Genomic DNA, 5553 nt, shown 5'->3' on the forward strand with positions numbered 1-5553 from the left:
GGAGCCGGCTGGGCTCCGCGCTACATCCGCTCCGCATCCATCCCGGACCCGCAAATCCGCCACGGATCCGCGACGGAATCATAGAAAACCTCTGGACCGGGTCCGTTCTGGACCCGCCACGGACTCATAAAAAAACACTGACCGGAGCCTGTTCGGACCCGCAAATCCGCCGCGGATCCGCAACGGACTCAAAATACCTCTGGCCCGGGTCCGTTTTGGACCCGTTCATATCATTTTCAAAATCCCAATAAAATAGCTTAAATTAATCTAAAACTATCATTATTCCTAGCCTAGACTTCTACACCAATATAGGCCTAGTTTAAATCTGCATTGCCTTGTATTCTTTAAACTAACACAATGGTCAATAGGTCTAACTTAAGTCAAGACATCAATTTACTGTACAGAATAATCACTTGGCTCAATGGAAACATGAAATTGACATTTACATTAATGGAAAGTTTAAGTTATAGCTTATTCTGTTTCTGTTAAGTAGCCTTGGCTATACTACTCTAAATTCTAACTACTCTAAACTAATTTAGTGCTTTATAGGCCTAGGTCGGTGCAGATATGAAACATTTTACCTATTAGCGGTAGGCTACAACTTCAATGAAATGCTGCGCTATATGCACAGCTAAAATATCAGAAAATGAATAACTGGTGAACGACAATTAGTTCCATAAAAAAGATTGTTTAATGTTTATTTCTCCTATTAATCCGTTTGGTGTGGATGGAGGCAGGACAGGTCTCCTCGTTGAACCACCTGATTGCGTGCTTAGTGACCACCGCGTCGTTGGCTGACCATGTTTCTGTGTTTTTCCTCACAGCACCTGTAATCAAATAGACAGACATGTTAATGTTAATAGTATGTAGCATCCAACACCAACTATGCTTACACAATATAATATATAATATATGAGATGGGTATTAAGGAGATTTAATTAAAAAAAAACATGACTTATGAAGTTATACAGCTATTACATTTCATTAGAGAGCTTTTCAGAAGGTGGGTACAGCAGACAGAGGCATTTATGTATGTTGACATTTACCTTCACTTCATCCTGCACTGGTAACACCAGTTACAGAAGCATTTGGCTATTTTTTTTTTATTATTATTATTAATAAAGACCAAAAGTCAAATAAATCAAATGTAAAACTGTATAGCTTACTTTACTTGAATGGCAGGACAGGATGAGAAAGCGTAGACCCCCAAACCAGACTGGAGCCACTTGTGAATAACCTGTAACGCAGATACATAAATGTACATTTCATTAGAGAGCTTTTGAGGTAGAGGGTGGGTTTTATTATAGCAGACAAAGGCATTTAAGCATGTTGACATTTACCTTCACTTCATCCTGAACTAGTAACACCAGGTACAGAGGCATATGGTTATTTTTATTATTAATGTTTAGACCAAAAGTCAAATAAATCAAATGTAAAACTGTATAGCTTACTTTACTTGGGTGGCAGGACAGGATGAGAAAGCATAGACCCCCAAACCAGACTAGGGCCACTTGTGAATGACCTGTAACGTAGATACATAAATGTACATTTTATTAGAGAGCTTTTGAGGTAGAGGGTGGGTTTTATTACAGCAGACAAAGGCATTTAAGCATGTTACATTTACCTTCACTTCATCCTGAACTAGTAACACCAGGTACAGAGGCATATGGTTATTTTTATTATTAATGTTTAGACCAAAAGTCAAATAAATCAAATGTAAAACTGTATAGCTTACTTTACTTGGGTGGCAGGTCAGGATGAGAAAGCGTAGACCCCCAAACCAGACTGGAGCCACTTGTGAATGACCTGTAACGTAGATACATAAATGTACATTTCATTAGAGAGCTTTTGAGGTAGAGGGTGGGTTTTATTACAGCAGACAAAGGCATTTAAGCATGTTACATTTACCTTCACTTCATCCTGAACTAGTGACACCAGTTACAGAGGCATATGGTTATTTTTATTATTAATGTGTAGACCAAAAGTCAAACAAATCAAATGTAAAACTGTAAAGCTTACTTTACTTGGGTGGCAGGACAGGACGAGAAAGCGTAGACCCCCAAACCAGACTGGAGCCACTTGTGAATGACCTGTAACGTAGATACATAAATGTACATTTCATTAGAGAGCTTTTGAGGTAGAGGGTGGGTTTTATTACAGCAGACAAAGGCATTTAAGCATGTTACATTTACCTTCACTTCATCCTGAACTAGTGACACCAGTTACAGAGACATATGGTTATTTTTTATTATTAATGTTTAGACCAAAAGTCAAATAAATCAAATGTAAAACAGTAAAGCTTACTTTACTTGGGTGGCAGGACAGGACGAGAAAGCGTAGACCCCCAAACCAGACTGTGGCCACTTGTGAATGACCTGTAACACAGATACATAAATATGCATTACTTTTATCATCAAAAAGAAATTGCCAAATATTTATCATAACCAATAATACACCCCATTAAAAATGCATTTTATTGGGATCCACAGAATATGGGGCTGTTCATTTTAGCTCCTCTTCCCATATCTAAACATTCACAACAAAGTGTCTGGTCTGTGACAAGGCAAAGCAAGGACATAGCTGCTACATGAAGTCAACTAGCACTTCTATTTTGCCTCTTCTCAGTCAAATCTTACTCCAAGGAACGTTCAATATCATTAAATGAACTCGTAGACGATAGTATTTCTACATGAAAACAAATACTGTAGCTTCGTGCCCTTCGTGCATTTATATTTCTTAAAAGTTAGAGTAATCTCTACTATTCAATCTAAAAACTCACCAGGAAACACGTCTGGAAACCGGACTTTTTAGATTGAAAAGTAGGCCTGTTTGCTGGTTTCTAACGTGTACAAAATATAAGCATGAGTCCCAAAGCTTTTTTGTTACTGCCAGCAGAGAATGTCGAGCTACGACGATGTGTTTGAGCATACGGCAGCTGATTACCTTGCTAACGTCGTTCATAATTTAAAACCATTAGCAGCTAACGTTATCCCGGAATGGTGAACAATGTGAAATCAGCCTCCCTCCCAGAAAGAAATGAGGTTTAAACACATCTGAAATGGCCTACGTTTTCATAAAGACTCCCGAGTCCAACATCTAAGCTTTCATAACGTTCACAAAAAAACTAGAATCTAGACTCCCTGTAGCAATTTAACGCTATCGTTAGCTAACAAGCTAACGCAAGCCAACAAGCTAACGCTAGCTAACGCAAGCCAACTTTTGTTGTTCACATGCAAACACTTAAAGTTAGCGTTAAACCAAATTAAACTTTACTCATTTTAAACTCAGTTCTGAGTTTAGCTTTAATTCAAAAGGTAACAAAGCTCAAGTTGGACAGGATTTAGCCCCGTCTAAAGTGGGCTAAATTAGCTTGCGCAAGCTAGACGTAGCTGGTGTGTAAATATGAGCTAGCTGCTATAGCTGCTATCTGCCGACCAGCAAATCTTCGGATAATATCAGCAGATAAAGCTAGATAAGTAGGTAACTTGTGTTATGGAAGTACTTTTTCAGTGGATAGACTAGGTAGCTGCATAAATAAAGCATATAGGAGCATACTTACAGTGAGCCTTCAGACGCCGCTGTTTTCGTCTTCCACTTCATCAACGAGAAATTTGAAAACCGAAGAAGCCGTTAGGAGTGGAAAGGGCGCGTTCGATGTGCGTATCCGCACGGAGTCCGCCGCAGACCCGCTGCACGAAGGCGCGCTGGCGGAGGCGGGTCGTGTCCCGTGCGCGTAGCCAAAACGGAGGTGACTGTGACGCGGATGTGGCGGCTTGAGGGCGGGTCCGTTTTGGAATCCTCTGCTGTGTGGGGAGGTCCTATGTCCAAAATTCCGAACTATTGCTTTAATGCAAGCAGTTCTGAGCAGAAATACTTTGAAAAGACCAGTTGATAGGCTACACGTGTAGGCTACTATAAAGTAGGCCTAGCAGAAATAGGATCAGGAAAAGGAGAACAACTTGTATCTAAAAGCAAGGACAAATCGCCCAAAATGAGGAATGCTAGTAAAAACCGAAAGCGATACCTTTCAGACACCGGTACCAGCATTAAACAGTGTGATACCTGTAACTTATGTATTCATTTTGCTGCTCTGTCGTTCTTGCACGTGGCACGCTGTAAATCATACCGGTAGTTATTTTGCGCGGAGCCCAGCGGCAAGTAGTAGCCTACAACACAAATCTCTGGGTCATTCACTCAATTCAGCATCAAGCGGCAGTGCATACCGCTTCCAATCTGTAATGCCTTAAAAATATATATCATTGCTACTTATAAGTCTCATCTTTGCATCACTTTCTAGCCTACGCATTTGCTGTGAACTTCAAATTCAGATTTGGTTACCTTACAAATAAATGGCATTAGCTAACACTATGTTGTTGCTAACACCTTAGCTGCTGTCAGTGTGGTCAAAAACAGGGGGTCAGGATTTGGAGGGTTAGCTTCAGCCAGTTAGCATGCCATTTGGCCGCCGACATCTTTGAAAAAATGGCGTTCCATGGTTGCAACATATCCGGCACCAGCGCATGCACGAGACAGCTCATGCACGAGCTGTCTCAGCTCATGCACGAGTTTCGAGTTGGGCTCGAGCTTCGTCGCGCGTCCATGTTGATTACGCATTCCAGAAGACATAAATAAAATGACTGACGAGTGACGACTTGAATTAAGTTACCGATACTTGACTTAATGCCTACTGTATCATTATACCAGGCTTTGTGAATAAATAAAAAAGCCCATGTTGTTCTTATAGGTTACTATTATTTGCATTAGACTATGTATGAGTTGGCAAGGTATTAGCCTATAAGATATTTTAGGAAATGCGAAGCAATTCTCTAAACCCAATTATTAACCTACTCACTGTCGTGTAGGCTATATGAGGACTATTTTAAAACGCTCAGCTGCAGTTCCTACCTGTAGTTCATAACAACGCAGCGTTGTGGGGTCACATAACCTACATAACGGCAAAAGTTTCCGACAGTGACAGCAGACTTAAAATGCATGCTGCTCGTAACACAACACATGGATGCGCGCTTCTACCGGTAAGCCTATAATATGCGTCATTTCGTCTGTCTACAAATGTAGGTTTCAGCTGCAAATTCACACTGGGTGCAGGACAAATAGCATATCAGGTATCCACACGTTTCTTACATCCCATGTCTACTTATTAAGAGTCATTTTCGTCGGGTAGACAGCTATTGCGCACATAACATCAGTCAGTTCAAAGCATTTACTGTGGGGATCATATTTATGTGTATGCTACAGTAAGTGAATTCTTGCTCAATATTGACTCGCCATGTTTATTAGGCTATATCATGACATATGAATATCACATTATAGGATTTCGAGACAAGGGGCAAACTTCTCCACCACCATCCCAACTCAAATAATGAAATACATTTGCGTCTGTAACGATATAGGAGCGCGTTCACGAACACCTTCTCTCACTCTCCAATCTTCATCAACGATGTACCTATGTTGTCTCGTTGTAACGTGGAGCCTAATTGGCTCATTCTAGCTGGTGACGGAAATGAACACCCATGGAACGCCATTTTCTCAAAG

At 40.6% G+C, this 5553-nt stretch overlaps 1 long non-coding RNA gene across 3 annotated transcripts; it reads right to left on the bottom strand.

Moving 5' to 3' along the window:
- Positions 1-660: 660 nt before the first annotated feature.
- Positions 661-3726, bottom strand: LOC134099819 (uncharacterized). Of its 3 annotated transcripts, XR_009941174.1 has the most exons (7): positions 3560-3726; positions 2305-2375; positions 2020-2090; positions 1736-1806; positions 1452-1522; positions 1167-1237; positions 661-827 (listed from the first exon to the last, which is right to left on the bottom strand). It is a non-coding gene; the product is annotated as an uncharacterized LOC134099819 (long non-coding RNA). The 3 variants fall into 3 exon arrangements; XR_009941176.1 differs by lacking the exon at positions 2020-2090; XR_009941175.1 differs by lacking the exon at positions 1736-1806 and having other exon boundaries at positions 662-827.
- Between the last annotated feature and the right edge of the window lie 1827 nt (positions 3727-5553).

This window comes from Sardina pilchardus, chromosome 13 (genome assembly GCF_963854185.1).
Source record: "Sardina pilchardus chromosome 13, fSarPil1.1, whole genome shotgun sequence".
Classification (NCBI taxonomy): domain Eukaryota; kingdom Metazoa; phylum Chordata; class Actinopteri; order Clupeiformes; family Clupeidae; genus Sardina; species Sardina pilchardus.